Genomic DNA, 25332 nt, shown 5'->3' with positions numbered 1-25332 from the left:
TAGGATCTATCTTCAGCGCTCCTCCACCCATCACATATCCTAAATACACCAAAGAATGCTATGCAAACTCACAGTTTCTGAGACTTGTCAGTAGTTGATGCTTCTTCAATGTCTCTAGCACTTGCATCAAATATGAGGTGTGCTCCTCCCAAGTAGCATTTTATACCAGTATATCATTCAAATAAACATTAACAAATGAATCTATAAAAGGGTGCAGTATATCATTCATTAATCTCATGAACATAGTTGGTGCATTGCATAGGTCAAACGACATAACTAACCACTCTTACAAGCCTTGTCTGGTTTTGAAGGTGGTCTTCCAAATATCTTTTTCTCTAACTCAAACCTGGCGATACCTTGACTTTGAGTCCATCTTAGTGAAGTATTTTGCTTATTGCAACAAGTGCAACAAATCATCCATCCTTAGTAGGGTGTACCTATTCTTGAGCATTATTTTGTTTAATGCCCTGTAATCAATGCACATTTGCCAAGTCCCATCCTTAGGTGCAATTATGATGGGTAACCCAAATGGTGAGGTATTTGGTCGAATGGCACCCTACTAGAGCAATTGTTCCAACTATTTCTTCACCTCATTTGCTTTGACTACAGACTGCCTATACAACCTAATGTTTTGCAACAGAGACTTCGACAATAGTTAGATCTCGTGCTCCACTTACCTCTTGGATGGTAGCCCTTTATGCTCTTGGAACAGACCCTTGTATGCTTGTAGCAACTCTTCCAGTTGTTTTTGTTTTATCGTACACCCCTCCAAGGATGACTATGCTCTCACTAACTCTTCTACAGAGTAATTTTCTCTTTAAAATAAAAGAACATATTTCTTGCTAGCACTGATCAATTTCTTGGTTTGGTTCACACTTACTAGTGAAATTTTGGACTTGCCCTTATGTGTGTTGATGGTGAAGGATTTGCCATCCTCACTAAGGCAGTATTGGGTGGTTCTTTGCATGAAGATTGCATCCTACATGTACATATAAAGACTTCCACACACCACTACCCATTTACCAAGTCAAACTACATCCAGTTCTACTTCATCAATAAAATCAACACTAATAGCAAATTGGATTTTGTATTGTTTAGTTACCTTTATTTATGCATTCTCATTTACCCATCCCAATAAATATGGGCTTGGACGATCACGATCTTATAATGCCAATTTGTTTACCCGCTCTGCTACAATGAGATTCAACTACGATCCTGAGTCAAACCGAGAATCAATTTTCATATTCTTGACTTGTATCTTTATATGGAACGGTTTGGTCATCTCCCTTTTTTCTTGAAAGCGACTCATATTCACCCCCTTCAACACTGATATGTAGACAATCTTCTCATCCACATCCAAGTTGTTTTCCAACTAATTATTGGAATTTGTGGCCATGATATTTTTCTTTTTCCTATCATTTTTTCAGTTCTTCGGGTTGAGTTTTGGATGTATTTTCCAACACTTCTCTTTTGTATGTCCATCAATGTTACATTGGTTATGGTGGTCGTTGAGATCTTTGCACTAGTGTATTGTGGTTTTTGTCCTTTCCCCCTTTCTATTTCTTCTTCCCTTATTTGGAAACTTCTCGGTGTTCCTTCTACTTCGACCCACTTGATTGCACTTTCTTCTGGCCTATGTTTTCCAGGTATTATTCCTATACACACGCCTCATCCATTGTCTTAGGTTTGAATAGCATCACTTGCTTCCGCGAATGGTTGTGTAGAGTCTAGACCCCCCCAGATACTTGAGGAGTCTAGACCCCCCAACATTATTGTGATCTTCCTGAATTCAGTGGTGTACTCTTGTACACTCTGCCTCTATCTCTACCTAAAGTAATGCCACTGTATCCACCAGTCCTCTACATACCCAATAGAGTTGAGTTGGGACTTTCTGAGAGTTTTGAAATTCTCCCACAGTCCACTTAGTCGCTGGAGGATCCTCTTCCAACCTCAGGAGTTCCATATAGTTTTCCGACCAAGTCAGGGGGTGGCCCTCTAGTTTCAAACAGGCAAAATAAATTTTTAATCTTTATGTGATGAACATTAAAATAAACTTCTAGTTGCTACAACCAGTGATTTAATTTCAAAGCATCAATCTCACCTTGATATGGTTTGATGTTGGCCTTCGCTTCCATCTTGAACAGGGACTATGAATGGTTCATGGCACTCAAATTGGGTTGTCTCTTTTGGGTTCCTTCTTAGACTCCTCTAGTTCATCCCGATCCCCTAATTTTCCCTCTAATCTAACCTCTAAGTTGGAACCTTCACCTTCTCCAATTCCAATCTTGTTCGCCAGAGCCGCTAATAGGAGGTTCATATGGCGATTGATTTCTTCAACCTACTCTTTCAACCTTAAGAACCCCTCCTTTATTGCGTCTTAAGAGTTGTTGATAGATTCATCAACCATGGCTAGGGTTTTACGCCTTTCTGCTTAAACGGATCTAGATCCCCTCCAACTTACCAAAAAATACCCAAAGACACTTGCTCTAAATCTTGACACCAATATGATCCGTAAATTGTCGTAGGACAAATCGTAACAACAAATCTAATAAAACTTTATTGAAATCCAAAATTTATACTATAAGAATTAATTTTTCCAGTTAGAAGGAGAGGCTACTCTACTCTCTCTTTCTCTGAATGGAAAATAATGCAAATACAAATGAGAGAGGCCTATGGACTGGGAGTTACAACAGAACACAAACCCTCTTTGTTATGCCCTCTCTCTATCTGCTCTCAAATACTCTACTCAACTATGGAACAAAATGCACTAGAATAGAATCAAACGCCTTTTCCTCCTAGATGCCTGGTTATAGCACAACACAATAGCCAATTAGGGGTTAATTTGACCCATTCAATCCTCAATGTGACTTACAACTCAAGTCTTCTAGAATCTTCTTCATCATGGTCATGTGGTTAACCCCTTTTCCATGAGTGATGGGTTGATGTGACATCCTCTCGAATCATGTTGGACAAAATCGGAAGGTCAAGTTCCAAGTGGCATAACTTTTGCATAAAAACTCCATTTGAAGTCTTTCTTGCGTCGTTGAAAAGGTATCTGAGTGAAGAACAACACTAAAAGGTCTGGTGCAAGGAAGAGCTTTTGGACCCCAAAAAACTTCAAAAAATACCTCAAATGCCTCCAAAAGATTTAAAACCCCAATTCGCCAAACCAAAATCCACAAGTAAAAATAGTCTTGTCAGTTGAATCCTCCATTTTTTCTACTCTGAAAGCATTGAGATGGATGACAAATAATATAATGATCCAATCCAAATCATCAAACAATGAAATATGCACCAAGGACTCGCCTCACTACAAATGTTGTTAGGGAATATGCAGCCAAGAAACCTTGATCCCTAGATATTGGGGTAAAAATGTGGCCATTAACCATCATTCACAAATTTCTTAAGCGAATATAGAATGCACCACCAAACAACCCAAGGAAAATCGAGGGAGAGGAGGGGGAGGGGAGGTAGGCGTGGTGTAGGTTATTTTGGATTTTAACTCTTAATCAATTAATTTTAAAAATATATGTATAATATTTGAGCTAAACAATCAAAAAATCTTTAATAGTAAAAACACATCTTTTTTGGGTTCGCTCAAGCTCAAGCAGTCATTAGCCATACATGAGATCTATTTATCAAAGTTGGAGAACTCACAGGTTCGACTCTCTTGATCCCCTGGGTCCCCTGGGGTTAGGCTCTGACCTCCAATTACCATCTGTGAATCATGGGAGAGGTAGTTGCGAGTTTTCTGCAAGGTTTTCCTTGCAAAAAAAAATCCCTTTTCAATAAATATAGCCTTGTTGATTTCACCCTGAATCTTTTTGCTAGAAATTTGTTAGTGAGTTGCTCTTTGTTAGACTTCATACTTTACAAAGAGCAATGTGTACAACTCCTAGGCGTACCAGAGACAGCTCATACACAATATGTTAAAATCTTAGCAAACCACTATTGTGATAGACAACATTGAAAACGTGTCAACACATGCGCATAATCAACTTCTTATAAAATTAAGAACTCAGAGCACCAAATTTCTTTTCACAAGGACTATTGCAATCAAATGCAAATTCCTCCCTGTGGTTCGTAGAAATTCATCACTTGTACTCCGTTTTTCTAATTGGGTGCAAACTTTGTTGCAAAACGAGTGCATTTTCTAATGGGTGCAAACTTTGTTGTAAAATAAGTGCATTTTCTAATGGGTGCAAACTGTTGTTGAAAATGAATGATGTTTCAACATTATAAAGCATAGACAACACCATAAATTAAAAATCTGCACGTTTTCCAATTGGCAATCCCTATTAATTAAAAAACTAAAGTTTGGTTTTACATTAGAGATCACAGCCGCATTTTATAGAGCAACAATTGACTGGGATAAGACTACAAAACTTCATTGTCAATCAATTAAAGGCAAAAAATAAAAATGTAACTCAATTTTCTCCTTTACATCACTTCTTGGCACACAAGACAGATCAAGATTGTCAACAATGGAGCAAAGTTTGCCTGCAACATCAAATGGAAGTGTCTCTTGCCCACAAGCCTGAGTCACAAGGGTTTTCAGAGCAATGTCCAGCACAATAGGTTTTAATCAAAAGTTTATGACACAATATGGCGCAATGTTTCTAACAGATTTGGGCCAAACCCAATCTTGCCAACGCAAATAATGTGTTTTATCTGAATTAAACGGTCTAGCTATGCTCCATATAATTGAGAGCTGCAACGTCCACAATATTAGGTTTTAATCATTTATGACAGAATATGGTGCAATCTTTCAAACGGATTTGAGCCAAATGTCATCTCAAGATTGCTAATGCAAAGACTCTGTTATCATCTGAATTAAACGGCCTAGCCATGGTCCATATAGCTGCGAGCTGCAACCATCCAGTAAAAGCTTACAATTATACCTCCAAGTCAAACTGCAACGACCAGAACTTGATGCAAATGAGGAACCTAAAAAACAACATAAAAATGTCCGCATTCTCTCCAATATCTTGATTTTGACGAATGGTCACTGTTTGGGCCTTGAAATTTCTAGGAACTTTCCCGATGCTGTAACTTAAGACATTTATTAGCAGCCAGTTGAAGATTAATTTCTAAATATGCATTTGCAGCCTGACCTTAATCACTCTTTATAAATTGATTTGCAATTTTTTTTGCACCAACAAGAAAACCAAGATGCCTGATGTCCAATATTACTGATTTCTTCTCGCCATAATTTCCTCAATATTCTCTCTTGAGCTATGTTGTGGGGGAGCGCTCCCCCCCCCCCCGCTCCCGCTCCCAATCCGCACTCCGGGCGGGAGCGACTTGGGAGCGAGTCGGGAGTGTGCTCCCTAAAAAAATTTCGCTCCCTGCCTTTTCGGGAGCGATTTCGAGAGCGTTTTGCCTTTTTTGCAAATTTTTTTTGGTAGTAATGTTTGAAATGCAATTTTTTTTTAAAGAAACAAATAATTTTTTAGTGGGGCAGCTTAATGATCAAGTCTAGGCCCTAGTATTGATATGCTATTCATGTCACTTTTACTTAATTTTTTAACATTACCATGAAATGACTTAGGATGTTTGAGAGTGGTTCCGGCCTCATTGGATTTCATATGGAGAAAGTAGAATTTTAGATTTCATTCAAAATCCAGCAAACTTATCAATTTTTCAGGATTTCAGGATTGAGAGATTGCAATGTTTCCATTAATTTTGTCATGTATTAGGGTATGGAACTCGTATTTAATCAAGAGCACCAATCCCTCTATGTACCTTGATGTTAGTGACATTGGTTGTCGAACTCCTCTACATGACCCTCCTAAAAATATACACATCACTCAAACAAAATCTTGACTTGACATGCTATGCTTGTTCTATCTTATGTTAATGCTTAGAGGGTGATATTAATGACAAAGATCCCTATACAGATACAGAAGTAATGACAAAGATACCTCTACATATTAATGCTTAGAGGGTGATATTAATGACAAAGACCCTGATTTTCCAACAAGACTAAAAAATTAGACATTTCTCGTGGTGGCAAGAGGCCCAAGCATAAGAAATAGATAATAGATTTACTTCTCTTTTCTAGTTTCTAGTAACTTTTATAACTATTAACTCTTTCATATTTATTATGATATTTTTTAAACAATATATGACAATTTAAGTTTGAAGTTGGCAATTATAACTCATTATGAATATGATGCTTCATGAAAGTTGAAAGTTGTTTCATTTCATTTCATTTTATAACATTTCATTTCATGTTAGATATTATTTGTTGTAATGGTTACACTTAGCTTACAAGTACAACTTTGGTGATCAATGATGATAGATGTTATATATTGAATTTTGAAAGCTTGAAACTTTATAATTGATGAATCATGAGACTCAATATGTTTTATGTTACTATGTAACTAACTTGTGGACGTGGTTGATGGAGATTATAACTTCTAGATGATTGTTGTTGTATGGTTCAATCTATGTTTTTTTATATTTTTTATATCTAATTCATTATTCTACATGTTTTTGTTGACATATATGTATCAAAACATAAAAATATATATATATATATTATATCAAAAACGCTCCGGGATTCGCTCCCAAATCGGGAGCTTCTGAAAATGTATCTTCAAATGGACTGTGTATCTTCAAATGCATTGTCCCCCTTAAACCTACCAATAGATTGTGTATCTTCAAATGCATTGTCCCCCTTAAACCTACCAATGGACTGTGTATCTTCAAATGCATTGGCCCCATGCCCCAAAGAAACTTGTCTAGGTTTTTCAGAGGTCTTTTGGCTTAAATTGTCAATCTTTTCTGAAGACACATTTGCATCCAATCTTATGCTTCTTTCAAGATACTCCCTTGTCACTTGCTCATCATCTTTTTCCTTCATATAATACACCAAGCTCTCATCAAAGGTAGCCTTTCTAGGACTCAACATTGTCAAGTTTACCAATTTCCTTCTAGCCAAATACAGACGATTGGGCTCTATCAACTCCCCCTTCTTATAAGCCTCCCTGAGAAAAATGGTATGAAGCTTACCTTTGTTGCCGCGATTCAAAATATAGAAAATACCTTGATACTACAGGAGGAAATTCTTCAGCTTATTAGGCAAATAGAAAGAGTGCATCAAATGGACAATCTTCTCCAATGTAATCTTCTTCTCAACAGTGAGATTTAGGAACTTGTGGATTGTAGCAACCACTCATTTCTCCAAATGCCTATGGGCTTCAAGGGACCTGACATCATGCCTGCTTTATGTCTTCGTAGGCAAACCAATAGGGCAATCTTTGCCATTTGAATACAAATATTCTATAAGCCTTGTTGATCTTAAACCCTGGGGGGAAATTCACAATGAATGAAAACCTAATATTTTCTTCACTCTTACTGCGTCTCTGTATTCCTGCTCTCTTAGATTCTCTATGGCACACAGACTCAATTGAGGATCACGCTCAACAATCTCCACATACTTGGTCTTGGCATACTTTGTGTCCTCACCTGTGAGGCAAAAGTAGCAAGGGTTTTTCAGAATAATGGAGCTTTCGAAATCTATCTATCTGAAATGTATTGTAAAGTGGAAGTCCAAATGACACATATAGAATATTAAGAGTCAAGTAAAGTTGAAAAATCATGGGAAGTCAAACAGTCATGAGGGTAGTCAAAGAGTCACAAGGGAGGTACCCCATTGGTTATATGTACACCCTCATTGTATGAGCAAGGGAATTTTCACCTTGACTCCTCCCACAAGGCATTAGAGAGACAAACTAGTTCTTTTAAGGAGCAAGAAGTGGCTCCAACACTCCACTATTGGAGCAAGTGATGTTCATTGTATACATGTGTCTTGGAAATTTTACCGAATAACAAAAACCTTCATGGTCGGCACGTTCTTCGTGCATGGATTATGAATATTTGTAAGACTATTTTGGTGATGTTTGTATTTCATGTTTGCCTTCATATATGCTAAAGTAGTTTAACTATTTCGATTATTTTAGTACTTATCTTATTGAGAATGTGTTGTAATGGTTGTTATGGTTGTCACATCCTTATGGACTATTCTGCGGGATACTAGACAAAACTTTCTCATTCATTGGTTGTAATGACCGTCGCATATTTTGTGGACTATTCTGATGTATGTCAGACGAATCCTTCTTGTTCGTGTGTGTCTCTACTTGGGTGGTACTATTACCTCTCTCTTAGAAGCTCACTTTACTATATTCCTCCACAGTAGAAGAACTTTGACACACCTACAACCGAACAATCACCAAGGACACCTTCTTGCTTTTCGAAGGCATCACATGTTCCTCTCTCTTACTGATAGTTAGAGCCAAGGAAAATCTATAAGAATACATGGCAACCAAGCCAATACTTTGGATGGGGCTCCTATTCCAAACGGTGTGAGGTCTAATTGGGACTTCACATCGGGGAGACCCATTGGTTGACAGATTTCCAGCACCGTCAACATAACCCTTGGAATTCACCCTCTGAGACACAATGGACACCCTCGATTAGCAAATTTGACATCATGCTCTTGTATTTGTATATTGTACTTGGTTGTACTTGTTTGGCTAAAATTGCAGGTACATAAAGAAAGCAAGATAAGAAGGATGGATGAACAAATCAAAGTAATGATGAGCATGACGGAAGGAGGGAACTGTAAGGACCCTAAAGGAATTGATAAGTTCATTGATTATTAAAAGAGTAAGCATGCACCGTTGCATTTTCTAGAAGAGTCTTGATTTTGTAAAAAGCATGGAATCATAAATAGAAGTACTTGATAGTAGAAAGATTAGAATCTACTTGTTTAATTTGCTTTAGGAAAGATCATCTAGTTTAAAGAAAATGAGAAAATTGGAACCATATTGCATATATTGTTCATTCAAGCATTTTTCTTAACATCATGATAAAGGGAGTCATTTTGCAAAGAGGGATCATAAAGATCCTATAACAATCATCATTTTGGAAGATTATTGGTAGCAACTATGACAGCTATATATTCCATCTAGTCTGGAATCAATACTCTTGAAGGATGAAGGAATGCAAAAGGTCAAAGTTCCATGTACAAGAAGTAAGCTCATTCAAAAGGGATGACTAGATGATTGTATGAAAAACAAAGGTATGTATATTATAAGTAACTTTTCAGGAAAAGGTTCATATCTATAAGAATCTTGCAAAAAGAGTTGGATATAAAATGTGCTCAGTAAGCTTTCCATATGGATGCATGTTGTCCAAAGAAATGTGATCAAGACTCTCTCACAAGGTTGCATGGCATAAATATAACAATGTTGATCAACATCAAGTATAGTCTTCAGAAGAAAGAAAGGGAGTTAACAATGACAACTCCAAGGAAGATATTACAGCTTGGTAATCAAGCTCGATCCATGGGCACTCTGATTAAAATGAATGCATGAAGAAAGATTCATGTGGAGATGGATCATGCGAAAGGATGTTGATCTCGAAGAACTCAAGAAAATTGATGCTTTGACGAGAAGATCATCATGATAAGGTAATTCTGATGTTAATATTCTTGTTCTTGGTTATCTGGTTAACATACTGTTTTGCTACTTGGAAGGATGTTACAGGAATACATGATAATAGTTGATAATTGTTGAGGCAAGTTCAACTGAATGGATGGCTTTGGCAATCATGTAGTCAAGATGTTTGCATCATCATCTTGGGATTGAAAGGTAGCAATGTGAAGAGATAACCTGAAGTTCTAGTTCGTGCAATGAAGATCACTTTTAGAGGGAGCTATGATTGGCTTAAAGTTTGATAAGGCTCAATATAATGCCTTCATTCATGATAAAGAAAAGAAAGTGATATGCAAGGTCGATGGCCCGAACCCTGTCACTTGATTGAAGGAAGAGATACCAAGGAAAGAAGGAACCATGCGGCTATCTCCATGAAGAACTATGGGAACAAGCTAAAGAGCTTGTGGTTATGGCTTCCCAATTGAAAGGAAGTTGGGGATATGCTCTCTAGTTGAGAGGGAGTGATGATAAAACATCACATGTGCATTCTCTTATTCATGTTTCATGCACTTGACCAAGAGTAACAGTTGTAAGTTTAAGTGAAGGCCATGGAGAGAGAATGGTGGAGGACTAGATAAAGCATTTGTGGTTTTCTTGAGGATGGGACAATCCAAGAAAGGAAAGGTATTGACACTCTTTGAGGATAAGACAAGTATCCAAGATAAGAGTGGTCGAAGCAGTGTTTTTAAAACCGGAACCGGTGACCGGACCGGTCCACCTAATGAACCGGTTTACCGACCGGAACTGGTCTAACCGGGACTGGTTTGGTCTAAACGAACCGGTTTTTAAAAAATACATTAAATAATTAATTTTTAATGAAACAAAACTATTTTTAAGATATAAAACCATGATTCCAAGCCAATAGAGACAAAATATGCAAAGTTTGCTCATTTATATACCATGCAAAGGTGAATATATCAAAATGGCACCAAGTGCAATACATATCATCGACAAAATAGCAAAATACATAAGAAATGAGGCTCTAAATGGCCTATAAAGTCCAAAAACAATGCTGCAAGCTATGAGGCCATTGGCCTACTACAAGTCTACAGTGTACACATGATCAATCATCAAGTCCATCACCACTACTAGACACAGGATCATCATCAGGAGCTACATAGACATCATCTGGTTCAGAGTCTGAGGATGCCTCAGCCTGATCTGCAACATCAGTATCAATGCCACCAATGACAATAGAAGTGGACCTAATGGAAGCACGAGTTTGTCGACCTGCACGACTAGTGCCTTCCATTGGTTCCTTGCCTTTCCTTGATGCCGCTACTGATCCTGGTTCTGATGCCGCCACATAATCTGCCTCATCCCCCGCTAAAGCCATGTCGATATCAAAATCAGCCTCAAACACAGGATCTTCAGTCTCCTCCACCCATTCTGATGTTGGATCAATATCGTCCAACACAATGGGATCTAGATCAGGTGATTTGCTCATCATTTGGTTCCTCCTCAGTCGAAGGTTGCATTGCACAAAAACAAGATCATTTAACCGTTTTTGTTCCAAACGGTTTCTCTTCTTCGTGTGTATGCGCTCAAAAACAGACCAATTGCGCTCACAACCTGAAGCACTGCAAGTTTGACTGAGGACTCTAATTGCAAACCTTTGCAATTAAGGACACTGGCCACCAAATGACTCCCACCAATGTGCTGCAAAGAAAAAGACAATAATTAGTAACTTAGTTTATAATTTGAATTGTAAAGAACGTAAACAATTTTAACTTGAAATGAAAAACAAAATGGAAATTGGAATTGCTTACCTGGTTGGTCCACATCTCTTGCCATCTTTGCCAAGTTTTTGCCAAAAGTACCACTTGCCATATTGAAAATAGTAAGTTGTCTATGTATTTCCAACTGGTCTACATGGTTAGGGACCATGCGCTCCAAGCAATCAATCAATCCAGCTCTGACCTCCCCATCATGTTGATCTCCTAGCCGATTTTTATAGTGATACCTTGGGTTCAAAAAATACCCAGCTGCATGTATAGGACGATGGAGTTGATTGTTCCATCTGTTATCAATGATCTCCCATATACGGCCATATTTAGCTAACCTGTCCTTGTAAGCTGCCCGTATCTGCTCCTTTGCCTGATCCATAGCTTCATAAATGTAGCCCATGGCCAATCTTTCCCCATCCACCAACCTTAGCACCTTAACAAGGGGCTCGGTAATTTTCACAAGCTCTACAGACCTTTTCCAAAAAAAAGTGTCTAACACTTTCTTTTTGGTGTCTTTTCTATCTGGTCTACGAGCCCACCGAGATTCAGACCATTCTTCAGAGGAAAACATTTTCTGCAAGTTTTTATGTTGACCATTGAGACATTGCAACGTGAGGAAGTGAGTTGCAAATCTCGTAATTGCAGGCCTAACAAGCTCTTTGCCTCCAGTGTGTTTCCTCATTAGGCTCAATACCCATGAGTGGTTGTAAATGTATTTTGTAATGCACTTGGCATGCTCTACAGTGTTTTTTACCCACTCCACTTTGCCTATATCCTCAAGCATGAGGTCTATGCAATGTGCAGCACATGGAGTCCAAAATATGGTCTTATATTTGGCCTCAAGCATCTTTCCAGCAAGAACATAGTTTGAGGCATTATCAGTGATGACTTGCACAACATGTTGCTCCCCAACTTCCTGAATAATGTTATTCAAAAGCTCAAATAGAAGGCTTGCATCCTTTACCCTATCAGATGCATCAACTGATTTCAAAAACATGGTTCCTTGAGGGCAAGAAACAAGGAAATTAATGATAGTGCGGTTCTTTCCATCGGTCCATCCATCTGACATAATGGAACAACCTGTTTTGAGCCATGACTCTTTAAACTCAACCAAATACTCATCAATGGAAGATATCTCTTTTTGCAAAAGAGCTCCCCTCAAGTCATGCATACTAGGGCCTTTGAAGCCCTTTCCTGCAGCTATAACAGAGTCCCACATAGCTTGGTAATAAGGTGAGCGAGCAGCATTAAATGGGATATCTGAATCAACCATCTAGCAATGTATTGGTGAGAAGTTTCTTTGCATTGTTTTTTCCAATGTTGATCCAAAGTGGGTTGAGAACTTGGCTGGGAGGAAGTGGGATTAGATTTAGAAGAGGCAATGTTGGCAGAAGATGAGAAATAACTTTGGATGTTTGCTCTCTTTGTTCCTTTTGATGGTTGGCCAACTCCAACAGAAGGATGAACATAGTGAAAGGGGTCATTGCATTGATGGAAGGGATAGAAGTGGAGTCTTGAATCTCATAATCATCATACCCACTCTCTTTCATGGCTTCTACTAATTCCCTCTTCCTTGCAATTTCATCTTGGATGGCCTTCTCCCTAGCCTTATCCTCATAAAATTTTTCAAGCTTGGCAATGTATTTTGCCCTAATAGGACCTAACAGTTCTTTTGGTGCATCACATGGCTTTACTTGGCCTCTTACCCCAGCCAAGTGTTGTTTCAACCTAAGAATACCCCCAGCTCCAATATATTTATGGCATAATTTGCATATCATTTTTCCATCAATTACATCACAATGAACCCATGCACTGTCCTTTCCTTTTGGAGCCATGTTTGCTTGAAATAATAACAATTTGCAAAGAAATCTGCCATTTAAAAAAAAATTGCAGCTAAGCAAAATGGAAAACCAAAGATAAATGTAGAAAAACAAATGCACATGCAAGGCTCAAGCTACAAAATTTGATAGCATAGAGCTAGAGAGTTTATAGCATACATGATAGATCATAGAAGTGAGAAGTTTATAAGTATAACACATTAAAAAAATATTCATGGACAGCAGACTCAAATGAGGAATTATCAAGTGCAAATCCTTACCTGGAAATGCAAACTAGCTCCCTTAGCCTCCTCTTGAAGATGGCAACTCCACTGACAGCTACACACTATCTCCAAAATAGCTCCAACTCCAACTCCAAGATGACTACTTCAGCAAAAACTCCACACTCTCCAAGCTCACAAACAAACTCACAAACACTCACAAACACTCCAAATCAGTTGTGTGAGACAAATGAGAGTGAGAGGGGTCTCTTATAGCAAGTGTGAGGGTGTTTTTGGAGGGAAAATACCTTTCCCTCACCCCCAAAACCCCTAAACCACAAAACCGTTGCGCTTTTTGTCATTAATCGGTGGGTTGTCCATAAACCGGCCGGTTTAGGACGGAACCGGCCGGTTCCGCCCTAAACCGGCCGGTTTTGACCGGTTAGGGCCAGATTTCGGGCACAGGAGGTAGCTAACCGGGTTTTTTAGGCCGGTTTGGACCGGCCGGTTTTTAAAACTATGGGTCGAAGAGGACAGATATTCTTCAAGGATCGAGGGTTATAAATCCAAGGTAAGAATAGTCCTAAAAGGACATGCACAGTGAACATCCAGATGGGTTATGTGCCTTAGAGGTAGTGTGGTATCTCACGTAAAGCCTCTCAGCATAATGCTCTCGAATAAAGTTGAGTTTGTCAAGTTAGGCCTCAATGACGGTGTTGGTCATAATGTTGATGCTTACAGATGGCTTACTAATCCAACTCTTCTTATGAGAGTATTTTAGTTTGAGAATATCCTTGTACCAGGTGTACAATTATGAATACCTCCCTAGTTAAGAGGGAGTGTTGGAGAATGTAATTAGTTTTGTTCTTCATAATCTTTACCATTATGTGTTTTTATGTAAAAAGCAAAAGTAAAGAAGAATGAAAATTGTTATTATTTTTCTACATAATACCAATCCAACTCTTCTTATGAGAATATTTCAGTTTGAGAATATCCTTGTACGAGGTGTACAATTATGAATACCTCCCTAATTAAGAGGGAGTGTTGGAGAATGTAATTAGTTTTGTTCTTCATAATCTTTACCATTATGTGTTTTTATGTAAAAAGGAAAAGAAAAGAAAAAAGAAAATTATTATTTTTCTAGATAAGCATGTTCTTCATGCTTCTAGGTTTTTAAGTCAAAAACCTATTTTGGACCTATTGTAAAAGAAAAAGGAAAAGAAATTTTTTAATGTAAATTTTGGGACAGAAACCCCTCTAGATGCCAAGTCGGCTCTGCCCCAATGGACATGTCTATTCGCACCCCCTTTAATCTATATAAATAGAGGGTAGATGGAGCTCATTTGGACACACACACTTGGATGTTTTGGTCTGAATTATTGCAGAGAAGATAGAGAAGACAAGGAAGGCCGAAATCTGAAAGCAAGGGTTTCTTCTTGGAGCTAGGGTTTGTGGATGATCTACCTTAATATATCTCTTGTTGTTGGTCTCTTGCTAATGAATCTGTTGGAAGGAAGAAAGTTTTGGCTTGGCATCTAGAGGCGGAATTTTTGTGGTTATGGGTCTTGGAAATCTCATTTGATCTAATTCTATAAGAGATTTTATGGGTTTTCCCCTTGGAGGGGTTTTACCTGGACTTGGAGCCTATATCTTGTGTTCTATTGTCTACTGTGATCTTCATGTTTTTATGGTAATTGCTTGATGAAGAAAGATAACATAATAATAATAATGCTGATAGATTCACAAGTAATTATCATGTAATGGAAATCTAAGATAAAATTGAAAATCCTCCCGATTTCTAACAATGAACACACCACATCCGTTTCCAAAGTCAACAACGACCGACATGTGTGGAGAGTATCTTAAGTCATTCATGGATTTGCTGTGGAATGAAATATTAAGATCATTTAACTGAGAATGAGGGGATTACCATTTAAAATTGAACAAGAAGTACATGTTTCGAGATTGATACTCGGTGTTCTTAGCCATTTTCCTATATCTATGCTTCTTTTGGATAATTAGGGAGTGTCTCAATATAGTTTGCTATCAAATACTGCATCCACTTTAAGAGAAAAAATTATCTCTTTCTCAAGAGGAAAGTCCAGGAAAGACAATATCTGGTGGTCTTAGAAATGGAATCTCCACTGCTTTGAGATCATTTCTGATAGATGACTCGAGATCATCTTTCCCTTCCCAACCATGAGAGAAAGGAATTGTTTTCAGGTAAGCCCTTGACAAAGCAATTAACCCATGATCAACCCATAGTTTGCTCCCCAATAACTTGACCTCACATGCTCATGGACGCTGGCACAAATTCTCCTTTGGAACTCATGACTATGTATCAAGAGTTATGATTATATACTGGAAAATATAAGTATAATCTCCAAACCTTTCTTCAGTCAATATGGTTGCTGGTTTAGGAAAAATACAAAAACAGGTGACAGTGATAACAAATTTGCTACCGTTAGAAACATTAACTTGCTCTGTGACTAGGTTAATAGAACTTGATACAGAAAAATAAGTGATATGACAATAACAATTTAGCCATTCTTGCGACATCATCCATTGAGAATCCAAATTTCTCATGGCTATTTGAGTGGCATCCAACATGAATTTAAAATTCACAACATACACAAACTCGCCACTCCATTTGGTGAAATACAAAATATGTTTCATCCTAGAGGGAAAATATAGTTTGTGGCCATTATATATATCTGATAAGCTAGCCCAGTCCACTCTCTTGTGATCATTAACAAACTTAAAATAGGGAAATATTTGTAAGGAGTCGAAATACCATTCTCCCAGTTTTAAGCAAGAAAGCACAGAAATTGCAGATATAAATCCTCTGATAGATTTACAACCCAACCAAATCTTATAAGAATGAAATGGGACTATCAGCAATAATAGACATCCTACTCCCAAGAATTGAAAGAGGCATGGAAACTTGTGTTTCTCCATGCAAGAATGTACTATGAATAACCCACTCGACCATAGACCACTAGTGCTCTCTAGGCCAATTTCAGATGCATTGTTTAGTATGTCTCTATTCAACAAGCTTCTTCAGGAATGCCATAAGCATTCTGAGCCCGACATAAGATCACTCTTCCTTCAACTGGACCTAAATGGCATCCTGAATTATCTTAATTTCAGAGAAGAGGGAATATCAATAGGCAGGTATTTGAAGAAATGGGCTCTATACATGGAGGAGCCAATTGCACACTGTGCAAAAGGGAACTAGTGGCAGAACAAAAATCTAATGGAATGTAGTCAAGTATTCCTTGGTTCCACTTGCTGTAGAAAATGATGCTCTCCCTTGAGAAATAACTAAGAAATCTGTTTAAGCTCCTGGGGGCAGCTCAATTGACAATCACTGTGAAATGAAGTGTTATGTACCAGGAGGTTTGAGGTTCCAATCCCCCCAATTTACCCATGTCTGCAGAAAGGACATTCGTAGGCACCTAAAGGTATAGGGGTAGTGGTCAGAATCGACCCCGTGTTATGCGAGTACGAAACCAGCCCACTTACCAATTCCTCTAGCATAGAAAAAAAACCTAAGTCTGTTTGAATTATAAATGGAACTACGGTGACCATTTCTGTGGGTAGGAAAGCATAAATACCAGAAACCATACTATTTCGAGATGTAATGAGGTATTCCATGCCCAATTACCAATTCCTCTAGCATAGAAAAGAATACTAAGTCTGTTTGAATTATAAATGGAACTACAGTGACCATTTCTGTGGGTGGGAAAGCATAAATACCAGCAACTATATTATTTCGACATGTAATGAGGTATTCCATGAATGGGAAAGACAGTGTTATTACCAATTCCTCTAGCATATAAAAAAAATAAAAAATAAACTAAGTCTCTTTGAATTATAAATGGAACTACGGTGACCATTTTTGTGGGTAGGAAAGCATAAATACCAGCAACTCTATTATTTCGAGATGTACTGAGGTATTCCATGAATGGGAAAGACAGTGTTATTACACATGTCCTAGAGAAAGACTAGTGGAAGATCATATTTCCTGGGGGGTTACTAATGGTAAATTTACTGTTAAATAATGTTAGCTTATCCCAAAACCACTTGACAGATGAACGACCCTTTTGGATATAGCTGGAACAAAATATGGGCAAATGAACCCAGACAACAGATTGACTTTCTCTTCTTGATTTGGGTTCATAAGACACTCCTTACAGCTGAAAACCCCATCAAGAAAGGAAATACAAGGTCATGGCATGTTCTGTGTAAATATAATTAAGAGTCCCCCCATATATACCTGGAGTGCTCATTCACTCATTCAATTTAAGACAAATGAATCCATATCACAGATCAGCTTTTTCCTCTTTGACTTTGGCTCATAAGAAACTCCTTACAGCTGAAAACTTCAAGAAAGGCAATACAAGGCCATCATGGTTTTTTCTGTGTAAATATAATTAAGAGTCCTCCCATGTATTTTTGGACTGCTTATTCACTATTTCAGTTTGGAGTCTCCTCTCTGATTGGTACAACTACTACACTGTGAATCATAGAGGAGACCCTTGTCATGTCACTCCCGACACTGCACTTTAGGTTGGGTTGATGAAAAATACAGTTGAACACAAAGGACCTCATTTTTATTGATAGTTGGAACTTGGAAATATGCTGATAAATAAAGAATCATACAATACAAATTCTCAAGGAGACAACTGCAATAAACTTTCAGGGAAGAAAAAATATAGATGGGATGATGAAAGAAAAGAGGTTATTCTCCTGGGACCTTAAATGGATATCCTCATCAAAAAGTTTAGTTACCAGAATCATCTATCAGACCTTTGAAAATCCAGGATTTGGATAAAATGGGTATATGTCAAATAAAAAAAAATATAAAAGAAAAAAATTAAATTTTAAAAGACATTTAAAGTTAAGAATCAAAACCATTCATGAATTATAACATTAAAACTGAGATGATTAGATGCTATCCATTATAAACACAAGGGGGTCTTATATCACTGTGCTAAAGATTCAGTCAGTCTGAAAAACAGTGCTCAGTGTCTTGGTTATCTTATAAAATATTTTAAGGGGGCTTAGGTTTAAGGAGTGGCAAAAAAACTAAAAATAAAATAAAACATAAAAATAAAATTCTTGGGATCCACATGTGGTGGCGTTGAATGTCACTGGATCTGCCTCCAAATTTCAGGAACTGCCTCTGAACTGTTTGGTTATGCCTAGCAGGTCGATCCTGTGCAGATCCAGATCAGAAATGCGGATCCATGGATACAAGGTGAGAACACCCTGCGGATTTGGTAATATAGCCAAAAAGTGATCAAACATCTAACTGTCATGGGGGAATTCCCTTGTCTCAACCCTATGCAGAATGACATTCATAGCTGCATCAGGAGCCAAAAGAAATTTCTTATTTTTCTTGAATGGAGCTGCAAAAGGTAGTTCAGGAGCACCCAGGTCAAAAAAGCTTATATTTGACCAAGGGGGTGAATTGTATGCAAAGTAATCACAGAATATTGGCATCTTATCAAATAACTACCCAAAATCTCTCACCGTGTTAAAAGGACTTGACATTCTGGAAATAATGTCCTCACAAACCATAATAACACAAGATATGACTTGGGAAACCCTGTCAAGAGAAAACTCAGCTACAAGGTGAAGTTGCGCTGCTCTCTCTTTCTCTAAATGGAAAATGGTACAAATACAAATGAGTGAGACTTGTGGCTCATGGGCTGCTACAAAACACAAACCCTCTCTGTTCGACCCTCTCTCTATCCACTCTCAGCTGGTTTACTCAACTATGGAACAAAATGCACTATAATCGAATTGAACCGTTTTTTCTCCTACTGGCCCGGTTATAACATAGCCCAATAGCCAACTAGTGGTTACATTTGGCCCATTCAACCCTCAATATGAGTTACAACTCGACTCTTCTAGAGTCTTTTTCATCATGGTCATGTGCCTAGCCCCTTTTCCATCAATAATGGGGCTAACATGGCATCCTTTAAATCATGGTGGGCAAAACAAGGTCAACTTTCAAGTGGCATAATTTTTGTATACAGACTTTGTTCGAGGTCTTTCTTGCACTGTTGGAAAAGTATCTAAATGTAGAACAACGCCAGGTGGTCTAGCACAAGTGACAGTTTTTGGACCCCAAAAAAAGTAGGAAATGCATCAAACTGCCTCCGGACCCCAATTCGCCAAACTGGAACCCATTGGTAAAAATGGTCTTGTGAGCTGATTCCTTCAATTTTTCCACTCTTAAAGCATCAAGATGGATGACAAGTAATATAATGATACAATTATGGTCATACCTACCAAATTTGGGAGGCTTTTGGCCCCCAAAAACTTTTCCTGAATGAGGTGAGAAAAATTTCCCTCTACCCTCTCCCTGGAGTACCATTTACCATTGCTTGGAAGTTGTTCTTTCAACCCAATCTGCCAAAGGTCATGCTACCCATCTTGTAGTTCTGGACCTCTTCTAAAAAATTGCATTCTCTGTCAACTTTACCTTAGCATCTAATGTTAAATCCTCTATACAAGGTAGGACTTGTTCTTCTTCCTAATCCACCATGGAAGGCTCATAGAGTTTTAGATTTTCTACATTCACCACTGAGTAAATGTGCATGTATGGAGGTAGATCAAGTCTATAGGCATAATCTCCCACCTTTTCCAATATCTGAAAGGGACCATATCACATAGCCTTGATTTTCTTACCAGGATCTTATAGCCTCTCTTTGTTCAATTGCAACCATACTTTGTCTCCCACTCTTAATAAGTTCTCTATTCTCCATTGATCATGTCTAGCCTTGTCTTTTTCCTATGACTTCTATGTCGTCTCCTATACTTGTAGATGGCTATGTCTAATCACTTCTCAACAATTTTTTCTGCCCTTAAGGCATCCCCTACAAGATCTTCCATCAACCATTGATTTCTTTATGCAATATCCAAAGGTGAAGGTGACAAATATCTAAAACAAGTTTCAAATGGGAACTTACCAATAGAAGTGGGGATTATTCTATTATAAGAAGCTTGTATATATACCAAACTTTCATCCCAAGTCTTCTAATGCCTTTGATTGTAACCCCTTAAAAGCTACACCAAAGTCTTGTTGACTAATTCTATTTGCCTATCTATTTGTGGATGGAATGTTATAGACCTCTTCAACTTCGTGTCCATCTACTCCTAGAATGTATTCCAAAATGCAGTAAGAAATCTTGTCCATGTCTAAAACAATGTTCCTTGGGATTCCAAAGTGCACCCAAATCTGTCCAAAGAACAAGTTTGTTGCCTCTTGCCTGCTAATGGTCTTTTTATAGGGCATGAGAACATGCATCTTACTAAACCTATCAACTACTAAGAATAGGTAGTCATGTCCCTTCTTGGTTGTTGGTAAACCTCCCACAAAGTCCATGGAAAGGGTTTCTCAAGGACAAGTGGGTACAACCAAGGGATGGTATAGACCCTAATTTCATGTAACTAGGCTTGCTAGTACAACAAAGCATACATCCTCTTATGAACCTAGATACATCTTCTTGCATCCTAGGCTAGTACACACACCTTTGCAGGTTAGCCAATGTCTAACCTAGACCAAAGTGTCCTGCAGCCTTGGAGGTGTAAGCCTCTTTGATTAGTTGCAATCATTCACCTTTAGGAAGACATAACTTGTCTAGCTTGTAGAGCAACCCATTCTAGAGATGATAATGATTTGTGTTATAACCAATGTGCACATGACTCTGGCTCTACAACTGTTGAAACACCAACTTGAAGTCCCCATCCTTTTTATTCGATTCTCTATATGCATCATGGATGAAAGGCTCCATGTGCATCAGAGTTCCTAAAGTTTTGATCTTTGATGTGAGTGGCCTTGAAAGCATGTCATCCAACTTGTTTGTGTTTCCCTGTTTCTACCTAATCACTAAATAAAATTATTGTAAAACCCCCATCCACTTGTAATGCTTGGTCTATTGTAACTTACTCTTGGCTTGCAGGTATTGAGACGGCTACTGATCTATGTGGATTATTGTCTCCTTTTCCATCAAATAGTGCTTCCACTTTCTGACAACTTGTACCAAAGCATATAGCTCCTTGTCATAGATAGGGCAGCTAAGAATCACCCCATGAAATACTTCATAATGGAAGCATACAAGCCTTCCTCCCTGCATCAACACTGCTGCCATAACATACCCACTTGCCTTTATCTCCACTTCAAATAACTACTACAAAGTTCAATAATGCAAGAACTGGTGTTTGACTAATTTTATGCTTTAATTCCTAAACAGTCTTTTGCTGACCCTTTAATCACTAAACCTCTTGCCACTAGTTGTGATGCCATGGAGTAGCCCAATGAAACTCCTGACCTCAAAAACATTGGTAGGCACTAATCACTTCATGATGGCCTCCATCTTGGTAGGATCTATCTTCAACGCTCCTCCACCCATCACATATCCTAAATACACGAAAGAATGCTATGCAAACTCACACTTTTTGAGACTTGTCAGTAGTTGATGCTTCTTCAATGTCTCTAGCACCTGCATCAAATGTGAGGTGTGCTCCTCCCAAGTAGCATTTTGTACTAGTATATCATTCAAATAAACAATAACAAATGAATCTATAAAATGGTGCAGTATATCATTCATTAATCTCATGAACATAGTTGGTGCATTGCATAGGTCAAACAACATGACTAACCACTCTTACAAGCCTTATCTGGTTTTGAAGGTGGTCTTCCAAATATCTTCTTCTCTAACTCAAACCTGGCGATACCTTGACTTTGAGTCCATCTTAGTGAAGTATTTTGCTTATTGCAACAAGTCCAACAGATCATCCATCCTTGGTAGGGTGTACCTGTTCTTGAGCATTATTTTGTTTAATACCCTGTAATCAATGTACATTTGCCAAGTCCCATCCTTAGGTGCAATTATGATGGGTAACCCAAATGGTGAGGTATTTGGTCGAATGGCACCCTGCTAGAGCAATTGTTCCAACTATTTCTTCACCTCATTTGCTTCGACTAAACACTGCCTATACAACCTAATGTTTTGCAACAAAAGTTCGACAATAGTTAGATCTCGTGCTCCACTTACCTCTTGGATGGTAGCCCTTTAGGCTCTTGGAACAGACCTTTGTATGCTTGTAGCAACTCTTCCAGTTGTTTTTGTTTTTTCGTACACCCCTCCAAGGATGACTATGCTCTCACTAACTCTTCTACAGACTAATTTTCTCTTTAAAATAAAAGAACATACTTCTTGCTAACACTGATCAATTTCTTGGTTTGGTTCACACTTACTAGTGAAATTTTGGACTTGCCCTTATGTGTGTTGATGGTGAAGGATTTGCCATCCTCACTAAGGCAGTATTGGGTGGTGCTTTGCATGAATATTGCATCCTACATGTACATATAAAGACTTCCACACACCGCTACATATTTACCAAGTCGAACTACATCCAGTTCTACTTCATCAACAAAATCAACACTAATAGCGAATTGGATTTTGTATTGTTTAGTTACCTTTATTTATGCATTCTCATTTACCCATCGCAATGAAAATGGGCTTGGACGATCATGATCTTCTAATCCCAATTTGTTTACCTGCTCTGCTACAATGAGATTCAACTACGATCCTGAATCAAACCGAGCATCAATTTTCATCTTCTTGACTTGTATCTTTATATGGAACGGTTTGGTCGTCTCCTTTTTTTCTTGAAAGTGACTCATATTCACCCCCTTCAACACTGATATGTAGACAATCTTCTCATCCACATCCAAGTTGTTTTCCACCTAATTATCGGAATTTGTGGCCATGATATTTTTCTTATTCCTATCATTTTTTCAGTTCTTCAGGTTGAGTTTTGGATGTATTTTCCAACACTTCTCTTTTGTATGTCCATCAATGTTACAATGGTTATGTTGGTCGTTGAGATCTTTGCACTAGTGTGTTGTGGTTTTTGTCCTTTCCCCCTTTCTATTTCTTCTTCCCTTATTTGGAAACTTCTTCGTGTTCCTTCTACTTCGACCCACTTGATTTCCCTTTCTTCTGGCCTATGTTTTCCAGGTACTATTCCTATACACACACCTCATCCATTGTCTTGGGTTTGAACAACATCACTTGCTTCCGTGAATGGTTGTGTAGAGTCCAGACCCCCCAAATACTTGAGGAGTACAACTGGATTTTTGGGAGAGACACCCAACATTATTGTGATCTTCCTGAATTCATTGGTGTACTCTTGTACACTCTGCCTCTATCTCTACCTAAAGAAATGTCACTAGATCCACTAGTCCTCTACATACCCAATAGAGTTGAGTTGGGACATTCTGAGAGTTTTGAAATTCTCCCACAGTCCACTTGGTCACTGGAGGATCCCCTTCCAACCTCAAGATTTCCACATAGTTTTCCGACCAAGTCAGGGGTGGCCCTCTAGTTTCAAATAGGCGTAAGAAATTTTTAATCTTTATGTGATGAACATTAAAATAAACTTCTAGTTGCTACAACTAGTGGTTTAATTTCAAAGCATCAATCTCACCTTGATATGGCTTGATGTTGACCTTCGCTTCCATCTTGAACAGGGACTATGAAAGGTTCATGGCACTCAAATTGGGTTGTCTCTTTTGGGTTCCTTCTTAGAATCTTCTAGTTCTTCCCGATGCCCTAATTTTCCCTCTAATCTAACCTCTATGTTGGAACGTTCACCTTCTCCAATTCCAATCTTGTTCGCCAGAGCCGCTAATAGGAGGTTCATATTGCGATTGATTTCTTCAACCTACTCTTTCAACCTTGAGAACCTCTCCTTTGCCGCGTCTCAAGGGTTGTTGATAGATTCATCAACCATGGCCAGGGTTTTACAACTTTCTACTTAAACGGATCTAGATCCCCTCAAACTTACCAAAAAATACCCAAAGACACTTGCTCTAAATCCTGACACCAATATGATCCGTAAATTGTCGTAGGACAAATCGTCACAATAGATCTAATAAAAATTTACTGAAATCCGAAATTTATACTATAAGAATTAATTTTTCCAGCTAGAAGGAGAGGCTACTCTACCCTCTCTTTCTCTGAATGGAAAATAATGCAAATACAAAGGAGAGAGACCTATGGGCCGGGGTCTACAAAAGAACACAAACGCTCTTTGTTATGCCATCTTTCATCCACTCTCAACTACTCTACTCAACTATGGAACAAAATGCACTAGAATAGAATCAAACGCCTTTTCCTCCTAGATGCCTGGTTATAGCATAGCCCAATAGCCAATTAGCTATTAAATTTGACCCATTCAACCCTCAATGTGACTTACAACTCAAGTCTTCTAGAATCTTCTTCATCATGGTCATGTGGTTAACCCCTTTTCCATGAGTAATGGGTTGATGTGAGATCCTCTCAAATCATGTTGGACAAAATCGGAAGGTCAAGTTCCGAGTGGCATAACTTTTGCATAAAAACTCCATTTGAAGTCTTTCTTGTGTCGTTGAAAAGGTATTTGAGTGAAGAACAGCACTAGGAGGTCTTGTGAGTTGAATCCTCCATTTTTTCCATTCTGAAAGCATTGAGATGGATGACAAATAATATAATGATCCAATCTAGATCATCAAACAATGAAATATGCACCAAGGACTCGCCTCACTACAAATGTTGTTAGGGAATATGCAGCCAAGAAACCTTGATCCCTAGATATTGGGGTAAAAATGTGGCCATTAACCATCATTCACAGATTTCTTAAGCGAATATAGAATGCACCACCAAACAACCCATGGCAAAACGAGGGACAGGAGGGGGAGGCAAGGTAGGCTTGGTGTAGGTTATTTTGGATTTTAACTCTTAATCAATGAATTTTAAAAATATATGTATAATATTTGAGCTAAACGATCAAAAAATCTTTAATAGTAAAAACTCATCTTTTTTGGGTTCGCTCAAGCTCAAGCAGTCATTAGCCATACATGAGATCTATTTATCAAGTTGGAGAGCTCACAAGTTTGACTCTCTTGATCCCTTGGGTACCCTGGGGTTAGGCTCTGATCTCCAATTCCCATCCATGAATCATGGGGGGAGGTAGTTGCGAGTTTTCTGCAAGGTTTTCCTTG

At 38.3% G+C, this 25332-nt stretch overlaps 1 pseudogene; it reads right to left on the bottom strand.

Annotated features, from left to right (window-relative positions):
• Nucleotides 1–6601: 6601 nt before the first annotated feature.
• LOC149192369 (protein ROOT PRIMORDIUM DEFECTIVE 1 pseudogene) lies at nt 6602–23993 on the bottom strand (annotated as a pseudogene).
• Nucleotides 23994–25332: the final 1339 nt, after the last annotated feature.

This window comes from Pinus tabuliformis, chromosome 2_2 (genome assembly GCF_031772625.1).
Source record: "Pinus tabuliformis cultivar Carrire ecotype Pingquan chromosome 2_2, CPIR1, whole genome shotgun sequence".
Lineage (NCBI taxonomy): Eukaryota > Viridiplantae > Streptophyta > Pinopsida > Pinales > Pinaceae > Pinus > Pinus tabuliformis.
Note: the sequence above shows the minus strand (reverse complement) of the source record. Positions and strands in the feature narration are given on the sequence as shown.